At 42.8% G+C, this 27,325-nt stretch overlaps 1 protein-coding gene across 1 annotated transcript in view; it reads left to right on the top strand.

The window, feature by feature from the left end:
- The first annotated feature begins 5,324 nt into the window (after positions 1-5,324).
- The window catches only part of TSPAN18 (tetraspanin 18), a 166,803-nt gene continuing 144,802 nt past the window's right edge, over positions 5,325-27,325 (top strand). The window contains exon 1 of the mRNA XM_055715442.1: positions 5,325-5,344. The gene's annotated coding sequence lies outside the window, so the exon portion shown is untranslated. The remainder of the gene's footprint in view (positions 5,345-27,325) is intronic.

Below are 27,325 nucleotides of genomic sequence, written 5' to 3'. Positions count from 1 at the left end.
GGACTTGGCCATCCAGCCAGTTTTTTACCCAGCAAAGACTACACCCATCCAAGCCATGAGCAGCCAGTTTGTTTCTCCAGGAGAATGCTGTAGGAAATGTTGTTAAACATTTTACTGAAGTCTAGGCAGACAACATCTACAGCCTTTCCCTCATCCCCTAAGTGGGTCACCTGGTTATAGAAGGAGATCAGGTTAGTCAAGCAGGACCTGCCTTATAGCAGCAGATACAGAAAGAGAAAAGCAATGGAAAAAATACTTGACTAATGATTAGGTCAGTACCCTGGGCTTTTAGCTGCCATTTAAATTTAAATATGCACTGCAACATGAGGTAAATAGGCCAAATGAGTCTACAGAGAGCCTTGGTAACATGCAGCCTGAGACACTCATAGTAACATACCTTTACAAATGACTATGGCCTGGCTTCTCGTGGACAGCTGCTGGGAGTGACTAGCCTATATCACACACTCCTGCACAAAGCGTTGTGTGGAACAAAGTAAAACTGTAAAAGCTGATATAACTGTAAATACCTTAACGTGGGTTATTAAGGCAACAGCAAGGGGGCTCATGCTTAATGCATTGAGCTCTCTCGGTCCTCTCATTCACATAATTTCTATATTTAGGTTTGACAGTATCTTTTCTGAGTGTATATTACATTACAGAAGTTGACAACTGTAGAATTCCAAGTCTGACAACCTTGTAAGTTAATAATGGACTTTTTTTCTCAAAGTAACCAGGAAGGCGGCATACACAATGACTTATCTACTTAATTGAAATCTGAGGACTTAAGTTCTGTTTTTATTTCTGTCAGCACAATCCCAGTGAAGTCAATCATATGGAACCAAGTGTGCAATTCAATTCTAAATTGTTTGTTATATTCAATATGACTGTTTCCACACGGGGTGGGATCCTACCAATCCAAACTGAAATAATTTAACTTCTTTCTCAGCCAAGCTTTCACTGATTTAAAAAAAACCCCACATATTTTTCCTGACAACTGGTACAAGATGGGTGAGATCGCAATTGTGTAGGAAACAGGGGTGGGGTATGTACCCTCTCCCACAGCCTAGCCTCTTGCAAAGTGGCAAAGAAGTGGGAAAGGCTTGTGATAAGCCATGGAACTCCTTTTGATTCATCTGCTACCAAAATAGTAATGTGAGTCTGTTAATTTAGATATATATCTAAGGGCCTGGTTCTGGTTTGGCTCACATCAACTGTTTGTTATACTAATGTGTAATATATACGTTGCCAATTTTGAGATAACAAACAGCTCTAGTTCAGCGTCCATTCTGGCTGCATTACTGTTCTAAGAGACACACTCTTTGCCCAGAAATAGTGAAAGAAACCCACAGGCTGTGGGCAGGAAAAATGGCATTCTTCTCAAATCTCCAGCTAGGCCCATGGTCACTGAGATCAAATAGATATGCTGGTGGGATCCTGCTGCTGTTCCACGTATTCAAAACAAAAAGGCAAATTTAGTGGCCATCTGGTGTCAGGAATAAGCCCAGCTCCTTACATTCTGCCTGGCCCCATCTGAGGATCCTGGCCCACATGCTGTCAGGCAAGTCCTGACTTACCTGCAGTACTGAGGAGTCCTCAGGGTACATTCTGCCGGCATCAAGTGTCAGCATTCATCTCTGGCAGTGAGTTTTGATTTATGCAGTCTGTGGCAGAAAAAGCTCCATAAGCAAACCAAAGGTATACCTCACCTTCCTAAGTCTGATGAAAGCCTCATGGATGCATGAGCCTCTCAGGCCACAAAACAGGGAAAGAAACTTAAGCCAGATTCCCATATTCTCAGGAGGTGGCTTTCCTGGTGGACCATCAGGAAGAAGGTAGTACTATAGAAGGTCTAGTCTCAAAACACACGTATGCTTCTGGCCTGAATGCAGGATGATGAAGACCATGCTTTTTGCAAAAAGTCATAGACCAGCTAAGGTCAAAAGGGACATCTGGATGTCATCCAGTCCAGTGCCTCCCCCCCGCCCCCCCCCCCCCCCCCCCAGACAAAACAGAGTCAACTTTATTTAGATTACTCAGGGCTTTGTATCCACTCTCATGTTGAATATCTCTGAGAACGGAGATTCCTTTGCTTCTTGGTGAACCTATGCCAGTGTTTAACTCCCCCATTACATATTTTTTTACCCTGATAAGTAGCAGGAATTTCTCATTTTGCAACTTGTTTCCTTCACCTCTCAGACTGTCACCGTGTACCTATGAGGGAAGTCTAGCTCAGTTTCATCTATGGATTCCCGTATATAATCAAAGACAGCAATAATATTTTCCCCTAACCTCCTATTATGGCGAAAAAACCCAGCTCTTCCAGCCTTTGCTTGGTTGTCAAGTGCTCTGGCTCTCCTCTTGGTTAATGTGGCCTCTGTTGGACTTGCAGCAGTATGTCAATATCCCTCTTATGCTGGGGTCCCAAAACTGACACAGTACTGCAAGTGTAGTCGCATTAGTGCTGAAAAGAAGACAATAATAACCCCTGACTAGCTGGCTCCACTCTTTCTGATACAGCACAGTACATGGTTGGTTGCATGCAAAGGTATGTTGGTGGCTCATGCTAGATTTGTCATCCATTAGAACCCCTAGGCCCTTTTCTGCAAAGTTGATTTCTATCCAGCTGGTGCTCACCGGGTAAAAAAATTCCCTGGCTGTGGTCAGGAGAAATGGCATTGACTGAAATATAGATTCTTAAACTGCTTCTCTTGCATGGGATCATCCTGTAACAGCTCCAGGACTTCAAATTTGTCTTTCTTGAAACTCCTTCAGGTTCATCTCAACCCATTTTTCCAGCCTGTTAGTGTCCCCAGTATTGATCACTAGGTGCCACTAGTCACCACGCACAACAGTTTGAGCCTGGAGGTTCCTCCTGTTTTCCAATTACTTCATAGTCTACTTGTTCAAACCAAATCTCATCACTTTGACAATGAGGATACGATGGGAGACTGTATCAAAGACACTTCTGTACTCAAGGTAAAACAATATTCCCCATTGTCCTCTCATCCACACGTAAAGTATAGAATTTGCTAAAAAATGGTCACTTCATGATGAAATCCAGACACCAGTCCTCAGGGAGAAGTGCTGAGCATGTTCTCAGTGTTCCCCAGCTTCTGCCCTCCCTCCAGAGGTCTTCCATGCATAAGATCAGTTCCAGTTCATAACTTCATTCTTCCAGGACCCAAAGCTATACACTAGTTTCCCATGCAAAGCTCAGCTTCCGCATGCTTTCCTTCTCATGGCATTAAGAAAGATGCCAAGTACTTGGGAAAGTGTGTCCCAAACCACAGTTGCACATAGGAAGTCTCCTTTTGGCCTCACTTGATAGGGCTTCATTTCCATCCAGTATCTGCACATAATGTGAAGATGATAATGACCTTCAGTGGGGAAAGCATGAATGCTCTGTGTCAACCTGATAATCCCAGTTTATCTTGCACACACTACTAAAGGCGTTTATCCCTCCACCTATTTATGCCCTAGCATCCTGATGTCTCTCTTCTATTTGTCTCTAATGTACTAATCGGTGTGATCTTTGGAAAACACATTCAATTATCATTATTACCAAAGAGCCTGGAGATGCTGATGAAGTTCATGGTGCTGCTATAGCAGATGGTATCCAAGCATACTTTACCCAGACATTTTTTAGCTAAATAAGACAAAGGAAAGGCAAGGTGAAAATAGAGAGTAGTGAAGAAACTTGCACAATATTATTCAAATCAGGAGCAGAACCAGGATCCAGGGATTTAAAAATCTATCTGACCACATGCTAGACCACAGTTTCTGTAAACACACCATGGTTGTTGTCCACTTACCTGTGTTGCTAGTCCATGCCATAGAATGCCTTTTCTATTCCTTTAATTCCTCATCAGTGCCCCAAAGTTACCCAGCTCTTCCTAACAGCTACCAAACATAAGATCAAATAAATCATCTCACAGGAACACAGAGGTGGTGTGAATAAATCTTAATCCTTGCTTTTGCAGGCATTTCTAGAACCCAGGTCCTATGCATACCAAACTTTCTCTGAGTCCTTTTGTTTGCCTCCCTAGACTTCCAAGTTAAGATTCAATGCTGTGTATCTCCATGCTATAAATATCATAATTGTCCACTGGTCTCAGGAGAAGCCGATTGTGAAAATGCATGGAGTCTCCAATCTTTGACAGGCCAAATCTTCCTTCATTACCTGCAGAAGAATAGCTTCTCTTGCTGGTCTTGCAGGTTCATTTTTCTTCCCTTTCGAAATTTAAATTACAATATTCTGCCAAAATTTCCCTCAAGAAAAGATTAAAATATTTCTGGCACAGTTTATTAATCTGAGGAGTTTTGCTAAGGCGTGCCCTCCAGATATCTTTCTGTTTCCCCTGCACAATCACCCTGGATGTGGCAATAAATACAGCCTGTGTTCAGCCACTGAATTAGTGCCCATGAAACCCTGGGTAAGGGGAGCTGGAGTGCTGGTGCTGCATGTTTACTCTGAGTTGTGGGTTTGGATTGTGCAGGACCTGGAGGTGGACCCTGGCTGGAGAAAAAATGACCCAAGAACATGCTGCTGCTGCTGCCACAACCTTAAGGAGCAGGAAAACAAAAGCAAGGAGGAGCCCAGGCTGGCCTTGAAATGCTGAGTGGGCCTTTCGGAAGGAAAGGAGAGGATGAGTTGATTGGATTGTTTAAACAGCTGCAGTGAATCAGCAGCTCTCTTCCCCTGCCCTCCCCTTGCTGCACAGCAGCCCCCTCTGTGCCAAGTAAAACAGAGTAATCCCAGAAAGTGCAATCTACCGCCGTGCAGCCGAATGGCGTTGCAGGACAGAACCAGCCCACAAACTCGAGAGAAAGGAAAGAGGTGTTTTCAGATGAGGTATGAAGCTGATGTGACAGTAGATCTCTTAACAGGAGCTGCAAATAAGATTTGTACCAGCGGCAATGGAGAACAGGAGAAAAAATAGAGAGGGCAACACAGAAAAAGGAAAGGGCCAAACTTAACTTTGGTGTAAGGAGACACAACTGAGCATTATAATCACAGTGAAAGCTCCTTTCAGTTACAGCAGGATGAAATGTGCTGTGGCTACTGCTGCCATCTGGAACTTGTGGTTCCTGCTTTAGCTGGTTAGCCTGACCAGCTAACAAGCTGCTGCTAGCTAATGTGGCAGCAGCTAGCTTCTTTGTCCTGAGTCAGTAGAGCTCTCTAGGAACTTGCAGCCTCTGGAGCCTCAGGCCACAGCCAGAAAGTTCGGAAGCTTGTAAGAATCACATAAAGAGGGAGCTTGTGGGCTGCTGTCCCACGTAGATCAAAGCTGTGTTTTGAGAACCCCAAATACAAGGATCCATAGGAAATCGGTGCAAGAAACAGGTGAGTGAGCATTGCTAATACTCAATATACAGTAGCACTCAGTTTATTGCCACAAAGCATCTAATCTTCACCCTGCCCCCCTTCCCAACCGCTCAGCTCAGCTTTTTGTCTGGCTGCTGCAAAATCTGTTAGGCCAGTGCCCACTTAAGGATGGTTATTGCAGGGAGTGCAGTTAGAGTCTTTGTAATTGCTCAGCTGATGGTGTAATGGCCTCTCTGAGGATTCAGCCCAGCAACAGTAATGATACAGCTGGCCTGTCTTGCCTGATGGGATCATTTCCACTTTATTATAACTGTGATTTTCAGCTCAATAATTTCAGAGTATTTTTAGACCCTTTGAGATGCAAAAAATGTGCTGAATTTGCAATGTCAGCTTTTTTTGTTTTGTTTTTGTTCCCTCTTAACTGGTGACCAGGAGAAAAATAAATTTTTGAGCAAAGTCAGGCAGGGATCCCCCACTTCAGCTTTCTTCCTGCACCCGTTCCAGAAGAGAAGGGAGCTCTCAGCAAGCTGCTGAAAGAGGTCAATATGTTTCTGGGGATAAACTGGTGCCCAAGCATAAAAGTGGAGTGTCAGCAGAGACCACCTACCATTCTGTCACCTTATGGAAAAAATGTCCCACAGAGAGGTGAGGGGTGAACTTGTTCATTTAAAATCAGACCATGAGAATCTCTGACTAGAAAACTGTAGGAAACAACATAGTCCTAATTGTCACCACCAGCAGTCATCCTTTGCAACCTCCAGTTGCTAGAACCACCTCAACAGCCCTGTCCTTCTTTCAGGTAATTTGTCTCCCATGAGTCCCCAAAAGAAAAAGCAAATGATTGCCCCTTGGCAGCTCCCAGAAGACATGTCCTCCTTCTGGCACATGATAGAGCATGACAGCTCTAACCTGTTTCTCTTGCACCTGTTTGACATGGGATAAAACCATGCCCTGCTACATCTAGGGGAGGGGGATGCAGCTCTGAAAGGCTGCTTCTCCTTTGACATGTACAGACCAGCAAGGGCTACCCTGTCAATGCCATTTCTGTGTATGTCTGCTTTGTGTTCTGGTATTAAAGCCCAGAACCTCAGGCATCTATTGGATTTTGTTCAAATGCTTTATTGGATTTTATGAACCTCATATACACCAGATAAACCATAGGAGACATGTCCTGGTGATATCCACAATAACCAATTAAAATCCCAGCCATGATTTAACTCCATTTTCAATGAACTATGGAGACACCGCTTTCTTCTCTATAGGGTGAGCAGAGATCTCATTAACTACATTTAATTGAGAGTGGCAGCTAGTGGATTTTATACATTAGGGAGCACTTCTTTAGACATCGCATCTTTCAAATGCATACACTGAAAAATTATAATGAATCCCATGATCGATACAGAATCATCTTTCTTGTTTCTAGTGTTGCTTCAGTTCCAAGGTTCCTTGAATAAATGGGCTTCAGTTAATAAAATTCAAATTTTCTTCACCCTACAATATTTTTTCCAAATTGACTCTTACTCTTTCCTCTTTCTTTTGGCATCATCATCATAATCAATTGGCCCTTCATAATTACCTAAAAATTTATTTTTTCCCTGTGCTTCATTTTGTGGATTTCAAAGCTTTCAGGAGGTGCAGGCAATAGTTTTTAAGTGTATGATATTATTTCTGTTTTAGAGAGAGAATTTAAAGGAAAGCATGGTTAGGTGTTTCTCATGCTGTATGGCATACAGGAAGGCAGTGGTTAGGCTGTGAACCAAGCTTTGAAGCCACAGGACACAGAGCATAACACTAACAATAAAACATCTTTCCTCCATAATTCATGGAGATTCCAGAGAAGGTGTGTGAGCTCCTTCATGTTATTGAGTGAGAGAACCCACCAAGAATGTCATTTGAGGTCAATAATCCACAGAATGCAATAAAAAGGTAGTGGGAAGATCAGCCATATGGCACGTGTGCTCATACACATGCGTACACATACGCGCACCCACATACACAAGTTTTCCCGTACTCTGCTGTGACTTAACTCCTTACACCACCTTCCCTTGAAAACTGTATGAATGGCAAAGTGTGTGAGAAGACGGTATGTTAGAGACTGTTTAAGGTGGTGACAGCCTTTCTTCAATGAGCTGTGGTAACCCAGTTAATTCTACAAGAGTCAATCACTGCTTTGGTCACTTAGTACACAGTCTTTAGAGAATCATATTCATCATTGTAGGTCAGCTTCACCCTGTGGAATATCTCTTCTTAGGGACGTTAATTCCCTTTTGAGCATTGATAGCTTTGTAAAGGTAGTTACATACTTCTTCAGGTCTTTAAGTCCTATTTTGATGTATGTTCAGAGCTTTGAAAACATCTGCTTTCTGACTGAAATGCTTCAGGCTTGGTCAGTGTTTAAAGTTCTATTGTTTTGGAAAGTTTGAAGAAGTTATTTTGTTTGTGTTTTTGGGTCAGAAGCAAATGATTATGTCTGCTTGAGTCTAGCGACAGTAATAACAGTATCCCACTGGAGATGTGCAGGTAGCAGATTCCACCTAGCAGGGAAAGGTTGAGAGCAGGAGGGCCAAGCTGCCCCTTCTGCCTCTCTGACTGGTCCTCTCTGTCCTCACTTCTTGCCAGCACCAGATCAGTGACAGAATGTGCAGCTTGTGCTTTTGAGAGGCTGGAGACAGGGTGGCTCCCTGGCAGGAGAGAGGTGTGAAGCAGCTGCCAGGCTTTAATGCCATCAGCTCAGAGGCTAATTGTTTGCATAGCTTTGCCTTTCCCAGTGATCTTCCCCTGTGTCTTGTGTTCCTCATGTGGTTTCCATTAAGGTCAGGGTGGGGGAAGGGAAGCATGTGAATTATTGCAGTATTTACTCTCACTTATCATGTCAAAGCTTGGAGTGCTCTGTCCTACAGAGGCTGCAGAGAGTTGCAAGCAATGCACAAGGGTGGTGCTTGAGTGTTAACTGCACTGACTGAAAGGCAGAAATCTCCCTCTCCTATCCCTTCACCACAAGAGCCTGACTATCTCCTTTTCTTACTGCAAGCTGCACAATAAGGAAGACAAAGTTGACTCAAAAGTGTGTGAGAACTAGATCCTCCATCCAGCTGAAAAGAGCATGACAATTTGAACAAAGTGATAATCCATGGAATATAGCTACTATTTCCAGGTGGGAGGGATTGGGACTGCCAGCACAGCCAGCATGAGCTCATCCACAACAGGGCAAGGGACTGATCTCCCTCTGTCTCCCCCTCTTTGTGTGTGTTGTGTGGCTTGTCTAAGAACCAAACTGCTCAGTCTCTCTCCTGAGAGACTTTTTCTCTGGCAATTGGTCAACCTCTTGGAGTATCTCAGTTGTCATCTGGTCCCTTCTTTTGCATTCTATAAAATTAACGAACTCTCCACATGTAAAATTACTTTCAGGTAGTCCAAGTAAGGTTTTATTTCTCTCCCTTTTCCTTTTTTCCTTTCTGTGGGTGGGTATTCCTTGCCTTTAACACCCGTGGTAAGGGTAACTGGCAAAGCAAGTTGAAGTGTGGCACTATGTCCCTGCTGATTGGTCTCTATTTTTTACTGGAGATGCAGCAGTTGCTGGAGTTGGGAGGATAGTCCTCTCTTAGGATGGGGTCCGATGATCCTTTTCTTATATGTGGCTCCAAAGTGTGCACCTCTTCTGGTGTTTTGAATATCCTCTTCTGCTAGGTAGATTCCGTATTAGGAAAGGGTAATGGATATAGGTCAGAGACCCAGAGCAGCTTGATACTGATAGATGTTAAGAACAGAAAAGCTTGAAAGGGAGATGGTTACAGCTTGACCGCTCCTGCCAGGGTTTCCCTAGACAAATGCCCCATCCTCCTCATGCTTTGTCTTTTCTTTGATGGATGAAAGGGCAACATTACATGTATGGAGTAATTTTCTTTCTGTTACATGAATAGGTTTCTGTTGGGGGCTCAACAACTTGCATGAAAGAAAAAGCTGTCCAGAGTAAAGATGATAACAAGAAGGAAAAAGCACATCAAGTGAAAGCCCTCCCCTTTGACAGAGACACCTGAAGAAGTGGTCTTACACAGTCTTTGTGTATATTACAAACCTCTGTAACACAGGGGTTGTTCCTAAAGAGGAGGCTATTTGTCTCACTCCAGCTTCCTCAGGGGATAGTTTACAATGGGGCAGTTCATAAACTGGCCTATCTCTATACAGGCCAAGAAGGAGAGAGAAGGAAAATCAAGGAGTGGAAGGCAGAAAAGTTCAACTTCTAGAATCTGCACGGACTAGAAATGAATCATGAGGCAGGCACAGCTCCAGCACTAACCTATAAATTGACAGCTTTGTATCATGAACTGCACCTTGTGACGTCAGGAACATCCTGAAATTTCCTTTGGAGACTGTTAGGCAAGTCTTCACACTCTAAAGCTAGAGTGGTGCAGTCCTCTGTACAAAGATTAACCTAGAAGCTATTTACAAAAACAGCAGCAAGCCCAGAGCAAACTGGGGCTACAGGTCTGGAGTGCACCTGGGACTGGGCACAGCAGTGGTTGTATGTTGTGCAATGGTTGTATGCTGGGATATGAGTACAGGTGAGGTCAGAAGCAGGTGTATCACCTATAGATTGTACCTGTAGGTGTCAAAGCCAGCTGGAAGCTGAAACTATCAGCATTTTCAGCCTGTTCATGGTGTTGGTTTCCAACTGAACTGATCTCATATTCTTAATGTTTTCAGTAGAACTATGATCCTCAAGGCAATAGCACCCACATGCCCTGTTTTGCTTGGTGAAAATAAGTGTGTGTGTAAAAAGCAATCTGCTGTAAACAGCTTTAGCTGTAAAGGAGAGCAGGCTGGTCACCAACAGGCAGCAGGACAGTGCAGAGTACTGAAGGGGTAGAAGCCAGGATGCCTAGGTCCCAGTCTCAGGTCTGATTGTGTGAAATTGCTTGGTTTTTTCAAATAAAGATGCTTACATGCTTCCCTAATAGCCTAACATCAGTCATACCTCATAAAAACCATTGCTAAAAATACATAATTCTGTGAAAATCTGTTTTCAGTTAACATTACAGCTCTGAAAAGCAAATTAATGAAACAAACTAATTGCCACATTGGACTGGTGATGTGGGGCTTTCTGCAGTTCTCTCAAGATTGACAGGGTTCTCTGATGTATGATAAAATGTAAGCAGCTTTCAAAGATTTTCTCACAGTGGGAGCATTTATAACAATATTATCTCCCATGGAGTATCTGGTATCTGCTAAGTCCCAAGCTCACACTGCAGTTTTACTTCATCACAAGATGGATGCACTTGAAAGGTTTTCTCTCCTATACCAGCCACTGATTTTTTCTGAACTTGTACAAGCTGCATAATTTGGGGCTAGAAACCCCTCTTCCGTTTGGTTTAAACTGGCTGGCAGACTCCAAGTTTTGCTGGGATGGTAAAGGGACAAAAGGAGAACTGGGTTTCTTATGCCTTGTTTCCTTAGTCAACCAGGCTAAAAACAGCTTTGAATGAAAAATTCCAACCAGCTCCAGTCACTACTTGGCATACCATCAAAAGTTGCTCCCTTGCTGTAGAGAAATAGGGCTTCATGAAGCTTAAAGAATGGGCTGTAGTCTATACTGTTATGTAGGCTGTGTTGTCTCAGATTTCTATCTGTCAGGGTCACCAACAGTAGGATAAAATGACAATAACTAGTAACGGGATTTTCTGAGAATATTTCTGAGTCTGTATTAGTGTGCTGGGGTGGAAGTGGGAGGGCATGAAAGGGGCAATTTTAGGGATTTTAATCTTCCTGAATACATAGAAAAACACCTGCAATTTGTTAGCAAGTCAGAAAAGGTGGACTAGCAGTTCTGACATTTCCAGGAAGGTTAGGAATGAAACCCATAACTAATCCAGTTTGTGAGGAGGATGTGGTGATGGTTTGACAAGGGCTGGGCATGTGCATTTCAGTATGAGATTCTGCAGCAATCCCAAATTCCAGCAGCAAAGCCTTGCATGTGTCTCACACATGATGCGTCTTCCTCCTGCATCTCCTGATGAAGATTTACTTGGTAAAGGAGAATCTCAGAGATGAGATGTTTGCTTGCAGGTCCAAGCTTTTGTAGGAAAGAGTTCTCTGCACATCATTAGTCTGTGGTGAGCGGAGTGAGCTAACCCTACTGGCATCTCAGTCCTTTTCCAGTAACCACTCAATACATAGATGGGATTATTTTGCCATTCACCAAAGTTTCTTGTATGTGGAAGCAGAGTTACTGCATTTTAAGGGGCAGTCTAGCATTATCCCCAGACCAGGCTCCCTGACTAAATACTGATCAGGCCAGGAGGGGCTCTGGTGCAGAGACAGCTGTTCTGGAGAACATGTTGCAGCCTCTTCCCAGTACCTTCGAGAAAGCACCAGTCAGGCAGATTGCAGGCTGCTGGGGGGCTCTAATAGGGATGGAAGATCACTGGCTTGCTGCAAATCAATTACATGCAGATATAGCCACCATTTCTAGGTGGTAGGCGTGCTTGAAGAGATCCTACAACTTAGTCCTACTTAAGAAGAAATATAAAACCTTATGCTTAAGTGGGGAGTTTTCCATTTAATGATAGACCATTGATTTCTGAGGGAAACACTCTAGTTGTTCCTCACTAAATCTTTTCTCTTTCACGCGTACTGGAATTTTCAAAGATAGTGAACCTCTCAACGAATTTAGAGATCATCATTACAAGACATAGATCTGTATGGCATAACCTGCCCAAGTAGACATCAGGCAAATTTCTTCCATCCCAGTCTTTACCACCACATGCTACATAGGGTTTTGAGTGACTCTTGTGGGATGTTGAAAGCTTGATCAACTTCTCTGGGTCACTTTAAGTCTGTGAGACTGCCACTATGCCAGTAAGTTTTAGCTGTAGTTTTTTAAGTTGTTCTTTCTGTTTTCTAGAATTAGGAAATCTATCCACATTTTTGTTAAAGGGACTCCTCCCTGTCTTTTTTAGCCAGTAGAACTCAGATTCACATTGTCCTTAGGAAAGGCTAACTATTCTATTCCTTCCTTTTGGAGCAATGCACTCTCACTGGAATCCAGTCTATATGCAATGTCTCTGAATTATAATTTAGGATTTTTCTTGTGCAAGGTTCCTGTGTTATAAACTTGCTTCGAAGAGAAACATTGTGTGTTAAGGCAAAAATGAGATAAGCATCTATAGCCAGGGAAAACTGAAAGAATTTTGGATGGAGAAAAATATTATTTTTCTGTGAATCTCTAAAGCTTTCCTGAAAAAATTTCAAGCCATTCCAATGCCACTTTAATCTGTCGGTCCTGGAGAATTGTGCAGTCAGCTGCTTTATAAGTTGTTCGAAGCAAGGAAGACTGTATCTTTCTCTGTGCTTCAGAGACACTCGTGCCAGCTCTCTCCCATCTTCTTGTTACAGTTGTATATGGGCTGAAACAGAGTCTGTGTATTCACTAGCTATCAGAAACAGAAGTTTCAAGCCTCCTGTTGCCAAATCCAAGATGTCGTGAAACATTCAGCAGCCAGGGAGGCAGTGGAAGCGTGAAACAGCATTTCACCTCTAGGGCTTTGGGATTAGGTTTTGACAAGGTCATGCCAGTCCCAGAACAGGGTCAGTCTGTGTGCATTGGCTGAACTGAGGCACTGTGCACAGGGGGTTTTGGGGCTCTGAACTATAGCAGTGAAACTTGTAGGGACCTGAAATGCCTAAGCTGAGCTGAAGAAGGAATGATTAGTCTCTGATTCAGATGGGCACCACATTGAAACCACCCTTCCCTTTCTTTCATTTGCAATGATGCGAAGTTTTAAATGAGAGTCCAGGGCGCCCCAGCTCCCGGGTGGACTTACAGCAGGTGCTGGCTCAATTCTGCATGCACTTTACAGTATTCTGGCCCAAGAAACAGTTTTGCTGTTTGGATACTAATCTGATGTCTTGGCCATCTGAGTGCTTCATGAGCAGTTACCGGCAAGGCTCACAGGCTTTGGTCTACGAGCACAGCCTGTGGAGGCACTGCCTTCTTTCCTGGGTTCAGTTCCCTGCTGCTTCCTCCAGGCCTCCCTCGACAATCCTACTGTGGCTTCCATAGGGAATCTCATTGCTCCCAACCTGTTTTGCTGCAGCTCCCATTAGAATAAATATTCTAAAGGCACTTCCTTCAGAGAAGCCTTCTCCTTTGCAGTTGCCCTCAGCACTTGCAAAGTCTCCCCTCCTCATGCATACTCACAGGACTTCCTTTTCATTCATTTCCTTTATTTGAGGGAACAGCTGGACAACTCCAGCTGCTTCCCTCCACGAGCAGTTTTGGAAATGAGGTGATAACCTCAGTCCTTCTTGAGCCTTGAGGTTAGCTGGGGGAGGGTTGCAGACTGAATTAAGAGTCTGCAAAATATTTGAGGTTAAGGGCAGAGAGGTTGAGAACCAGTGGAATTTTCCATCTCGCCTGGGCTGTATCCCTTTCACCCTGTGCTGCTTGTCAAGCCTCAAGGGCACACAGCTTGCCTACTTTTTTCCAATTATTGTAATCCTTTGGTAGTGTTAAAATGGGAAGCCTTCTAATTAAATCTGGAGTCTTGCACATGAATTATCCCTTAAGGGCCAGCAGGAAGCACTGTCAGAGGAGCAGCACATGCCGAGGCAGGGCAGGGGCATTACTGAAAGATGATTTTACTCAAGTGCAACTCCTTTGGACTTCTCTCAGAGCACTGGTGTTGAGGAAAGGATTTGCAGGGCTACTTGCAGTGGAGCATAGGAAGGTTAAAAGAGGTTTCTTTCCTTGTGTATGTCCAAATGGGAAATAAAATTCACAGCCACGGAAATGAGCAATGTGCATCTGATCTACACTTAGAAAAGACAAAGAGCAGTCAACAGCCTTATTAAAGCATTGGGTCTTCTGCTTTGATTCTTGTTCTGTATGTGAAGAGGCAGTGATTAGCAAGGTTCAAAGAAAACCATAGTAAGGATGAAGTAAGTAGTTTTGAAGACACCTTAAATATATATATCTAAGATGTCACCAAAAATAGAGGAAGAATGTGATTTGCTGTGTGTTTGGATGTTTCTGACAGCTGTCAAAAATGTATTTCATCTTCTAGAAGTGTAAGGGGTGGCATCATCTGTCAGGTAATATCCTGCAGCTCTCCCATATACACTCATTTCTGGAGCAGCATGAGATCTGGAAGCTGTTTTGCACAATCTAATGCCCTGCCCCTTCTTAAGGCTACGGTCACTACAGTTGCTGTCAGGTTTCAGATGCTGTGGTAGCATTCTGTTGTCCCCAATGCCTTGAGCAGCAGCCACCCCATCTGTCCAGGCTGTTCTCTTTTGGGAGCCAGCCTCCAGATGACTAGCGATAGCAAGAATCTGCCTGGAGCAACTTCAGCCAAGCTGAAAGTAGCCTGCTTTTTTCCATGACTGTGGAGATGTGTGAGGGAGGTCTACCCTGGTTACTTACTTGTCAAAAAAAGTATAACAAATGGCAGCATTGACTGCCCTTTATGAGGGCAGTGAGTGACTAGACAATATTTTCCTGTGGTACATCACCATTGGATTGTTACTCTTAAGTGGTCAATGAAAAGTAGCTGAGAAAGCAAGCCATCTACATTTGCAATGTGGGGAAATTAGATAGTGGGCTGCAAATTAAAATATCCCTTTCTGTGGCTTTCTGGAATGTTCCTCAGCAAACATTAAGGGGAAGACAGTCTGTCTGTTTTGTCACCCCTCTTACCCCATTTTTTGAGAATCTGGGATAAATGTTTGTGTTCGTACAGCAGAAGAGTACAGGATTTAAGAGTGGTGCTAACCATGATCATGTGGAACTGCAACACACTTCTGTTGAATGCTCCCAAAAGGGCTCTGACACAATTTATTGAGAGTATGACTTGTTAATGGCTTTATGATTAGGAACCTGACTTTGAGCCCAAGCACCAACTGTTTACTTGCAACTGGAAGTTCCCAAGGTGTTGGCCACCGCAGACATGGGAGAAGAAAGGCAGGTTAGTGAATCCAGACCCACAAAGAAAGACAGCAGAGGGTTTTTTTGCTGAATCATTGAGAAAAACCCTGCATTAATTAATGACAATGCTTCTTTCAGGCCAGTATTATCATTACATGAGTTCAATTTCAGAATTTATTAATGAGGGTGATCAGCAGGAGAGCGGAGGAGATTGGGAAGTTTTTTATTTGTAAATTGCCATTTCAAATCCAGTTCAGCTCAGCAGTGATTTGTAGTTATTAGTGTCTGATATTTCTTGGTAGGCCCTGCATGAAATAAATTGGCAAATCTTTCATTCTGTTCACCCTCAGAAAAACATCAACCATAACTGACATTAATTGGATGCCTCATTGGCAGTCTTGCAGGGAGAGTGAAAACTGATGGAGATCATACTCTCATTTTTCCCCTCAGTTATCAACACATCCAGAGAAAAGGTCCTTGCAGGTCAGGTTCAGTGTATAGTGGTGACCTGAGCAGCAGACTAGAAAAACTTATCCTGATGTAGAATTAAATGAGATTTTGATACCCTGTGGTCCAGGGAGTGTAGTATTGCTTGTAATACACCAAAGTTTTTGTTTGGCTCGAGAGCTGGCAAGATCCCACCGCAGACACCTACTATTGGTGCCAGCTCTCTGGCAGTCTGAACTGTTATTCCAAGAGTAACTATGTAGATGGAGCATCTGTTTCTTCTCCATGAACCCAGCTGGCTCAGAGTCCCAGCCAGACCAAGAGACTACTGAATATTTGTTCCATGGATGACAGTCAGGCAGTTTCTAAAGAAGAAAAGGATTTCCTATCAGGGACCATGAGTACAGCCTCAGAGGCTGATAAGAATGTTGTTTGTTTTTTATTCTTGAACTGGTTATTGGATGAAGAATGGGAGAGTTCTTCACCTCATAATCAGAAAAGGTAGAAGTTTGGAATTAGCTACCAGCAAGGGAAGACCACTTTTTTCTTCCTTACAAACACATTCCTCCTTCTACTCTAGCATGGTGGTTTGTTTATTTCTTTGGCACCTTTTTGGTGCAATTGTAGGACCCCTTGGAAATTCTCCCACTCACACACCTTTTCCCTAGGATATGAGTCCCTGGGGGAGGCTTCCTGCAGGCTGTTTGCTTAGACACCGGTGCAGTATAATGTATGTCTAATTGAAATTGCATTAATGGTATGATTCCATTACAAGTGAGGAAGATGCTTGCTGCAAGAACACTCCCAGCGGGCCCTGAATCGGCTGCAATAGATAATTTATAAAGTGCTGTGGATCTGCTCAAAGCTCCAGTGTTAAGTACAGGAGACACAGGGCTATTCATTATTAACAAGACATTATGCTTTTTGCTCAGGAAGATGTGTGGGTCTGGGATGAGCTAAGCTCTATCAAAGGTGAGATTTGAGACTGCCAGTTTGGCTGAGCTATTCTTCAGGCACTGCCTCTAAGTCTTCACCAGTTTTTGAACTCTCTTTCAAAGATAAAGTTCACATCTCTGTTCTGACCAAGAGTTTCCTAGGTTCTCTTTGGATTTGCTTGCTTTGCATTGTAAGTTTTATGAAAAGACCAGGAGCGAAAAGAGCTAACAGCTACTTTGAGGTAGGCCTGTTGTAAAGCAGCAAGTCAAGCTTCTCTGAGCCCAGCCTTCTCTTATCGCAAACCGCATTTCTCCCCTCACTTCCACTTTCTGCATGTTATTTCCTAGTCCACATCTTCAACAAGATTTTGCTATCTCAAGCATAGGCTTCCAGTGTTCTGAAGGAAGAAAGGTGTGGAGTAGAAGGAAGGTTTTGTGGTGTGACTGTAGGGTAGTGAAAGGGTATTCATCTTAGGAATAGATATCCAGACTAAACTATAGACTTACACTGCAGAAGTGCCCAAGTGGGAGAAAGGGAGAAAGAAGACATGAAAGATAGAGGATACCGTCTGCTTCTAAATCTGCAGCTCCCTGCTCCTCTTGCTGTCATTCTCCGTCCCCAGAGCCTGCTGCCACACCTGCCTGGGCAACGCTGCTCCCTTTGGCAGTTCCCATCTCTGAAGCAAAGCCCCAGCTTCTGCCTTCGGGGGAAGTTCAAAAACACAGACATGGGCAGCACTTGCTGAAGAATCTGTGTCAGCAGAGAGCATGAAAGGAAGACATGCGCAAGGAAAAACTAGATGCAGATTTGTCCTCTCTGATTCTTGCCTCCCGAGTCCCCAGAACTCTGATAGTGTACCTCTTCCACTGCATTTTCTGATATTATTCGTGCTAGTGTCCTGTCCTCCTGCAACAGAGCACCAGGAAGGTGACTTACCCATCTGCTCTTAGCTCTGCCTCAGGTGGCTGCACTTTACTGAAGCATATAAAGGTATGTTAGCAAATGAAGCTGCTTCAGTTTGGAAATTAAAGCAAAAATCAGTGAAAGCTGAAGACTTTACAGAAATGTTTTGCATGATTTTGCAAGGATGCTCCAGGTTATTTATCCTCTTCTCAATAGACTGTAGGAAACATTAAATGTTTTAATCTTCTAAAGAGAGACAACATTCTTTGCAAAATTATCACCCTCTTGGTCTAATTGTAATTAGCTCTACTAGCAAGTAATTAACAATTGTTACAACAAAATTTGAAGGCAGAGGTGGAGAATCAGTATGACCTCCTTATTCTTCACTCGTCTCTCTCCACTCCACTCCACATACGTAGTCAGAGCTACCACCAATGTTTGCAGTAATATTGTAACTTTAACTGTGCATTTGAGAAGAAAGAACGGGAGGTTCTTTTGGCACTGAATCTTCCAAGTCTACACAGAGCTTTGGGTCTTTTGGCAGGAAGATGTGCATTTTTAAGGGGTCACACATTGAAATTGTCAGTAGAAAGTTTGCCCTCTAAAAGAAGAAACTTAGAAAAAATTTTGCATTTGGTTGTTTGTTTAGGTTTTTTTTAATGCTTTTTTATTTAAAAACAGAAGGGAAGTACATGGCTCAGAGCTTGAGAACCGACATCAGACACCAGGGAGTGTGGCCTTTTCAGTTACTTTTTGGGTTGTATTTTTAGAGCTTGATGGTTGATCTTTATGAACGCCTTCCTCTCCTTCCACTGTCTTTTCTTCATCTCTCCTTTACACATCTTGAATACTTGTGGGAGCAGCTGGATTAACACCCCTAGAGACTTGCAGAGAGAAATTTTATGGGTCTGGCAACTCAGAATCTGATGCAGACCCTACCGAAAGTCATGGAAGAGAAGAATCAAAGTAGGGACATAGGCACAACTGCATTTCCTATCAGGTGCATCTGAACATATAGCTGTACCTGCAGAAACCCTTCTGCTGTCCTCCTGACTCCCTAGAGAGATCACTAGGGAGTGTGGCTCTATCATATTGGCTGTCTAATGTTGTACGCTGCTTAGCTTGCCAGTTTGCTGCTTATCACTGGATTTTTTTTAAAGTAATTGGTGGCTTTTTACGTGCTGTTTTGGTTCTCACACAATCTATTAACACCAGCGGACTGAGCAATCAAAAATCTCTGATAAGGTCAGTGTGGCTTCCCCTTACCACCTGTCCTTGAAAAAAGCCCAGATGGGCTGCTGTCGGCACAAACATGTTCAAAGATTCTTTCTTTTCTGCTGAACTGTTCTTGTTTCCTTCCTCGCTTCCAGGTATGCAGCCCAGAACCCCACCCTGGGAAAAAGTTTAAGAGCAAAACTCTTTGTCTTCCTGAAACCAAAAGCTGTAAATTCTAGTGGTTCAATTTGAAAAACGTAATCTAAATGCTTTTCTTTGAGTTTCTTAAATGAATTAGACTTGTTCAAATGGCTCAAAAGTCCTGTCATTTTCCTTTCAGGCTTGCTGCCACACAGCTGGGATCCTAGCAGTCCTGGCTGCCCCGGCTCAAATAGGGCTCCTTGGCTTCCAGGCTTCTTGCCAGGAAAATCTTTAGTATCCCAGCTGGAACTAGGTTTGCCAGGCTCTCAATTCTGCTCACTGATCAGGTACACAAGAGAACCTGTGAGGAAATGGGCAGATTTCTGCCAGAAAATTCAATTAAGCAAGTACATTCCCATGAAATAGTTTGATTCTGTTAAACTGGCATTTTTCAAATGGAAAACTGTTCTATCAGAAAGCTTACATCTAGCTCTGCTCGTTAGTGCATCCATCCATGAACAAAAGGTAGGTTGTGCTGGAGACCAATAATTGAAATGCTTAAATCCCTTCTATCAAGAGCAGAGCACAGAGTAACGCTTCGGTGTCTGGTTTCATTTTAACCCTTTAATGTTTTCTGCAGATATTAAATCTTACAAGACCCCTGTTAGATAGGGATTACTATCCCCATTAACACTTAGATACAGGGCTGAGATAGGGCAAGGAATAACTTGGTCCTATAGTGAGTCAGCAGAGACTCTGCAAGAGCTCCCAGTCCTGACCAAGCTTTCTGCATCAGCTATACCAGCTTATACAAACCATTGCAAAAGCTGAAAGAATCAGTATTGTACAGAGTTCATGTTACAGGATACAGATCAGGTTCAATTATAACACTTTTAGAACAAATTAATTCCTAATTTTAACCTCAAAAATAGCAGCATCAGAAGACCACAGGGTAGCAGGCAGCCCTACAAAACAGTATCGACACCACCGGCTTCAGCCATGTGACATCACTCCACAGTCCAGACAGCAAAAACTACTAGGAAGCAATCTGCAATGTTCCCAGCTCTGTATGTATTGGGTAGAAGTACCTGTAAGTCTGTGCTGAACAGACAGTAACACACACTGACCATTTAACCATTGCTTTCCACTTGCAGCCTGCTTTCTTATGGCTAAAATGTTTATATAATTGTTTGTCCTGATACCATTTGAACCAATTTCAGTGAAATTTTTCAGAAGCAGCAGTATCAGAGATTATTAGGCTACTACAGATATTTTTTTGGAAGTAGAACAGTTAGGAAGAGGTAAGTGTCCTTTCAAGAAGAATGGCAATATTAGTTCACCTGCTATTAGACATCAGCAAATCCATATGAAGGGAGAGAGGCAGAGAAATAAAAAGCCTTAATTAAAACTCTAATTGTGGGACAAACTTCAACTGGATTTTGAACCATAGACATGAAAGCCAATCAACCCTAAGTCACCAAGCTTCTTCATTTATGGTGCCTGTGAGGAAGCCTTCAGCAAGGTAAAACTGCTGGCATGAAATAGTGGATATGAATCTTCTGAAAATCAGAGGAGCTTTTATTAATAACAAGCATCTCTAGAACAAGAACCACTTTTCTTTGAAGGTTCTTCAGACTTCTCATGGCACTAAGTTTTTAATTTTTTTTTACAGTAGTATTCAGAAACAGTCTTGCCTCATCCCCTTTACTAAGGGCTGAAATTGTTTGTCACAGACCTTCCATCCGAATCACATTTCTGTGCTAACTCTCCTGCCTGATTCTTTCAGCAGCCTCTGTCGTTGTTTGCTGCCTTTATACCCGCAGTGGAACTGGATCACACACTTGCTTGTGCTGGGTCCAGGGCAAGAATCTGAATAGGAAACAAGAAAGACTCAGCCTGTAGCCCCTGCTGACATCCCCCTCAGCACTTCTTCTATCACTGGTTGATTTACATGCTTCTTGTTGGTAACCACTACCTTTCAGATTACAACTCAGAGATTTCTTGACCTCTTCTCTCATTTTATCCTGTTTGATGGACCCTTGCAGCTGAAGTAGATACAAGCCATGGGAGGAGGGGTTTATGAAAAGGTCCGCAAACTAAATTGCATTATATAATGAGACTGTTTTTATTCTTCTGCTCAGTTTTGTGCCGGATCAGTTAACAGTGGCATATGAATTCCTCATGGGTGCAGAGAAACGAGAGACTTTAGTGTTAAAAGCACCGAGACCCAGCAATGTCAAAGATATAATTTAACAGGCTCAAAAGTAAAAGGCAAATTCTTAGCTGGGATTCCAAGCAGAGATGAGGAGTGGGAGTTGCATTATTAAACACCTTGTGATTTTTGCATTGATGCAAACTGCTACCATTGTTATTTAGTATCACCTTACAGTCACTTTGCAACTGATGTAAATGACTGCTGGCAACTGATAGTTACAAAAGGCATCCAAGTATGAGATTAGGAAGAGTGTGCAAACAAGGAACACAGGATTCCCTTCATTTCCTCCTAGCTGGAGGAGAGAAGAATAAGGGCAGAAACACCTGAGCTAAGAAAAATTCAGTCCCATTGTCCATTAGATATTGCTCATTGAGGACAAAAATGAAAATGTGTTTCGGTTAGCGTAAGGCTGATCATTTCTAAATAAGATTTATTGGATGGTTACTAACCTGCTGCTAGAAATGAAGACATTTAGTTTGCTACAATTTTATTTTGATTGATCTTTGTTGCATTTTTATGTGGGCTTTAAGTGGTGTATAAGCCTTGAGTTAGGTTAAATTTCCTAAGTAGGGTATATCAGCTCAATGCATTTTAGCAACAAAGCAAAGTTTCTGTTTAGGGAACAGGGCCCTGCAATGTGTTCGTAAAGCTTTGTTATCCCTTCTACAGAGAATGAATAACCTTCCTTCCCACTTGCTGGTGTTCTTGTACCAAAGGTTGGTATGAAATGTGAAACATTTTTCCTGCTTTTCCCTTCTCCTGCTTACCTTCTAGGGAACTCGCTTTATAAACAATAATAGAATAGAGCTGGGAGTCCTTCCACACACAGAGGAGCAGGCCCAGTGAAGATTCTCTCTTCCATATGGCAGCATATGTTTCTGTGCATTTTCTGATAGAGCAGCCATCTCCCTGTGGCATTTGTGCATGGTATAATTAGCTGTGAACAGAAGTAGAGTGTTGATAACATTTTGCTGGAAGAATGCCATCAGCATGACTGTTCTTGGTATTGGTTTTCCGTAAGTAACACTGTCTTTAGAGAACAGTCATTGGAAATCTGTGGGCTGCTCTTGCACATCCTGAGCTCTTTTGTGATTTTATCATTAGTGGTCCCTAGAGAGCAGTCCTTTGAGTTTTGAATGTTTAACATGAGAGAAGTTCTAGCCTGTTTGTTTATCTGCTGCGTATCTTCTTGATTGCAAAGCCCAACTGCAGATTGGCATCACAACTGGATATACAGACCACTCTCCGTTCTGACATACTTGCTCCCTGTTTTCTCCCAGTTTCTGTTGTCAGTACAGATTGCGGCAAAAAAAAAGGGGAAAACAAATCCAGGGGTATTTCTCCTTAAAAAGCTCAGTCCCCTGCAGGGTCTCCTCCCTGCCTTCCCTATAACAAAATCTCCCTGCCTTTTTGCCATCCCATTCAGACAGAATCTAGTGACTACAGTGGACCATGCAAGAACTACCCAGAATGACATATGAAAATATGGTATACATATATGAAAATAAGTCTGTCTCAGAGAGTACCCAACAGCAGAGCTTCAGAGAGGAATGCAGAAAATGTAGGGTCACCACTGATGAGTAGGCCAGGGCAAATTCCATCTTCCTGTAGGCAATTAGAGATTGGTTTATGGGATTATAAATTTTTTATCCAGTTTACACTGTTTACAGTAACCTTGCATGTCCCATTATCCATGCAAGCATCCTATAACATTTTGAATACTTTTAATGTGTTGACTTCTGTGCTAATTGTAGAAGCGAGTCCCAACAGTTAATAACATGATGGTCAAAGTATTTTCTGATCATAAATGCACTGCTTTTGGCTTCCTCTTCTCAATTTGTAAACTCTCCTTCTGTGCTTACACAATGTTTGGTTTTCAGTAGAGCTGCTGAGGCATGTCTATAACATCTGTGGGGAAAGAGGGGAAGAACTAGTCCTCAGTTCTGAACCCATAAGCCTATGCAACTCAGCACAGCTCCATGACAGCTTCCCTGTTTATTTGCTTACCACAGCACTGAGTGATGTGGCTATGTTCCTCCTGAACCCAGGCTATTTCACAGCTTTGATGCCTCAGCATGATGCACTCTAGTGTTTTCAGCTTCAAGAACATCATGCAAGGTGTAGGCTTGGGGTCACAGTGCCTACAGGACATTTTTATCCTGCTGGTGGCTGCTCTGTGGCCATGACAGGTGGCCAAACACAGCACCAGCTCCTCTAGCTGGATATTCTTTAGCAACGGAAGTAATATCAGTTATTTTATTCTGCATATAGTAGGACTATATGGTCTCTCACACGCAGTCAGAGCAGGGACCCTACTCAACAGATGTTCTTGTGTACTATGCTGTCATTGAATAATGCAAACAGATTTTCAAAAGGATCAAAAGGATCCAAAATTTTAGACTGGGAAAGGAATCCTCTGTATTTCCCTGCCTTTACTTAGGATATGTCAGGGTGCCCCGAAGAAAGGTAAAGACTCAAACTGGCAGTTTCAACTCAGAAGGACCGACTGAGGTTGGAGAAAGGAAGGGTGAGTCCTTAAGACATGTTACAGTTACACAGCCAAGAAGATTTTAGAGCACAGAGTCTTCAAATGTATTTTGCTGAGGTACTACTGGCAAAGACAACAGCAGCTCTTGCTTCTACACAAGTAGGTTTTTTATGCTCAGCAGGTGTTCTTATGCCAGTTTAAAACAACCTGTGTATCACACCAGAGCTTGAAAGCCCAGATATTCTAGACTGCATATGGAAAGTGGGAGTGGCAGGGAGCATATGCCTACTTCTCTGTATTTATCTGATTCGGGTATGAAGTCTAATCCTTGGGGCAGCATTTATTTTGACACCTGTTAGGTGTGAATTTGGAGAAGCTATCAGGTCAAAGTAATGGGTGCATTTTTTAGGTTTGTTCTCTGTTGCTTGACACCTGACTGCCCCAGTAGAGCAAAACTTACCAGATATTTTGTCCATAGTTGCAGGTAGATGCAGAGAAATTTGTCCTGACCTTTTGTGTTTCTGCAATATTAATAATGGTTTCTTCTTTGCTGTGTGTGCGAATCTGAGTTTGGCTGCCTCTTTGTTCTTTGTGGTAGGTACATTTGCTGGTGCTGTGTGATAATCCTAGAGTTTGTGTAATGTTTTTCACTTTATTCCCCAGCCCTCTTGTAACTCTAGAAGCTGAGCAAATTAATTTTTGGAGAAACTATGGCTGCAAATCTCAATAACAAAAGAACAAAAAAAAGTTGGAAAGTATAAAACCCTTCATTTTCTCAGAGCTTGTCAGTTCCTCAAAAAAAAAAAAAACAACCAGGGGCACATAAAATTCTGCCTTTTCCTAGAAAAATCACTTAAAGAGATGCCTGGGATTTGTGAAGCCAGAACAGAGAAAAAGAATGTTTTGGGGTTTTCTGCTGGGACATTGACTGGAAGGCTCAGGAAAAACAAGGTCAGGTCCTCCATGTGTCCTGTGGCTGTGAAGCAGGAATGCTAGCTTATTTGAAGTAATTGGAAAAGCAGCCTGTAGCCCAGCTCCCACCCTCACCTGTGTTAGTTTGAACTACTGGTGAAAAAAACCAGCTGTGTGTGCCCAGTCACACTTATGGTATATTCTCTTCCCCACACGATAGCACACCAAAGCGCAGCGGCTGTGGGGCTCCATCTGAGGTATGTTTCTTGCTCAGAATTCGGCAGTCACAGGGGTACAAAGAGATTTCCGGCTTTTCTGACCTGCAGTCTTGACAGGAAATACAGTGGAGGGAAAGATAAAAACAAGAAGGGAGCAAATGAGGTTTTCTCAGGCCAGAGCTTCTCTGCCTTGAATTGGTGTAGACAGAAGAATGGGAGGAAGCAGCCTTTGAGGGCTGCTTGAGAGGCGGGCTTCTATTAATAACCTTGTTTATGTGATCCCAAGGCATTGTTAGAGGAATTTCTGCAGACTGCAAATTTCTTCTCTTCTTGCTTGGGATTTACCCACCTCATTTCTTTATTTTACTCTAAACAGATAATTTTTAAAGAATGCTTGTTTGGAGGAGACTGCCTTTATACCTCCTTTCTCCCCCAACTTTTGGTGTCCTCTAAATGGGCAAAATAAGTGAGGAAAAATCGTCACCTTGCCTTATATTCACACTTAAAAGATCCTCCTTTTTAGCAACAGTCTCAGTTGAGGAGAAGATTCCCTCCTTTCTGCTGCAAAGCAAAGAATGTTGGCTTGTAATTGCAAAAGCCTTTCCGTGCCAGTTCTCCTCTCACCTGTGCTATTCACAATTAGTGTTTCCTTTAAGCTCTCCCTATTTGTTCCCACCATAGCAAACACTCAGAAAGGAATCCTGGTTGTTTGTTCCACATCCTCATGAACAGCCATTGTTTGAAGCAGCAGTGGACAAAGGCCTGGAGAGTTAAAAAAAGACCATTCGACGGTAATCTTCGGCAGTATAGCAGAGTTGGAAAGTATGCTTTTAGGCAGTGATGTGTACTGTTTAGTGGGATATATTGTAAAGTAGTGAGTTAAGGCCCACTTTAGCCTTCTCAAAAGAAGGCAACTAAACTCTCCTGCTATCTCTTTATTTCTCTTTTTCTGCTCTTCCCCCTTCCCAGAACATTGCTAGCTTCAGGTGTTTTCTGGTGATGATTATATGCAAAAACCCTTTCAGTGATACGAAGGGATGTTCTCAGCAAGTAACAGGGTGTCTCCGGGTCACAATTCCTGAGGAGCCTGGGAGTGTCCTTTATATCTGCTGCTATCACACCAAAGTTTCCACACCAAAACAAAAGGAGTTTTAACCCTTCCCAGTGAAAGCCTGAGGGGATGTGGAGGAACACAGCAGATCTTGAAATTCAGCATCTGAGTTTGGTAATAGGACTGCAGCGTTCAAGCTGTTGCTGAAGAACTTTGAACACAGCTGGAGCAGATGGAAAAGACATTTACCTTGGTGCTGTTAGGATAGGAGAGCTTTTCTGCAGAGTTTGGGTTTTGTGTGGTTTTGTTTTTTTAAAAAAAAAAATCTTTGCTTTATATTTTATTGAGATACTTTCTATATTAAATCAAATGGGCAACTAAATTAATTCAGGCATGCAGCTTCCAGCAACAGCCCCATATTCACAGGGGTTTCTCTCTGCATTAACATATCTTTGTTTAAAGCCAGGCCATCTCAGCAACTTATAGAGCAATGTATTGTATAATTTAACAGAGAACAGATATGGCACAAAACAAAGAACTATGGTATGTGAGAGAAGGGAAGGAAAGTATATCAAGAAAACCCCTTAAAATATTACCTTTTCCCCAAAGTTTACCACAACCCCTACAATCTGCCTATAGCCCCCAACACCCAGCAACCATGAAAATCTGTGTCACTTTGAGGTCTACTGGCAGCAACTTCCCTTCAGTTTTGAAAAATTCAGAAATCCAAAGGCTGATACAACTGTCTGAGAACTGAGGCAGGAGCACACTTATACAGACAAACATGCTATATAAAGTATATCTTTAAGGTTTGGTGACCAGGCTTGTTATCTGTAGTTTTGGTATAGTGTGAAAGGTGAAGTCCATGCAATGTGAACTGAAGCAGACGTACAAAGTTAAAATCATCTTGTAAAGCAATTTTTTTTTTTTGCCAGCTGCCTCCAGCTGCAGCTAATACAAAAAAATTTCAAATGAAGACAAATATGTCTGAAAGCTGCCCTTGACTCAGTGTAGCAGGTGGGTGGCTGATATCTCAGGAATTCTTCCATGGTGATATTTAAGTTTATTTTAGAGTGCACCTGTAAAGATCTGGGATATCAGAAGCCTCAGGTGCGTCCTCCCATGTGCCTCCCAGGAATCCCCCACATCCTAAAGGAATTGGTTGGCTGAAAGATTTACAAAAGATCCCATTCCGTACAGCCTCTGCTGTCCTCAGCCACAGCAACTGTTCTGCTGGTATCCCCTGTGCCTGAGCCCACTGGGAACCTATAGGAAAATCCTGCCTTCCCCCAGCTAGTAATCAGTAAGTGCTGGAGGCACTTTCCTGTATGTATTGACGCTATGTCTTTTGAAGCTTAAGTTCCCACAGTGTATAAAGGCTGTATCCCTCCCTTTGATACCAAATGAAGGCTAGGGTCACTGTATTTGACCTCAGTAACTCAAGGTTTGAAATGGAACAAAAAGAGTCAGTAACCACTAGAAGTGGCCCATGAGGTCTGATCTTGTGTAACACAATACTCCATGACAAGAGCTTCCACTGTTGCCAGAGCA

The sequence above is a fragment of the Falco cherrug genome, chromosome 7 (assembly GCF_023634085.1).
Source record: "Falco cherrug isolate bFalChe1 chromosome 7, bFalChe1.pri, whole genome shotgun sequence".
NCBI classification, from domain to species: Eukaryota; Metazoa; Chordata; class Aves; order Falconiformes; family Falconidae; genus Falco; species Falco cherrug.
Note: the sequence above shows the minus strand (reverse complement) of the source record. Positions and strands in the feature narration are given on the sequence as shown.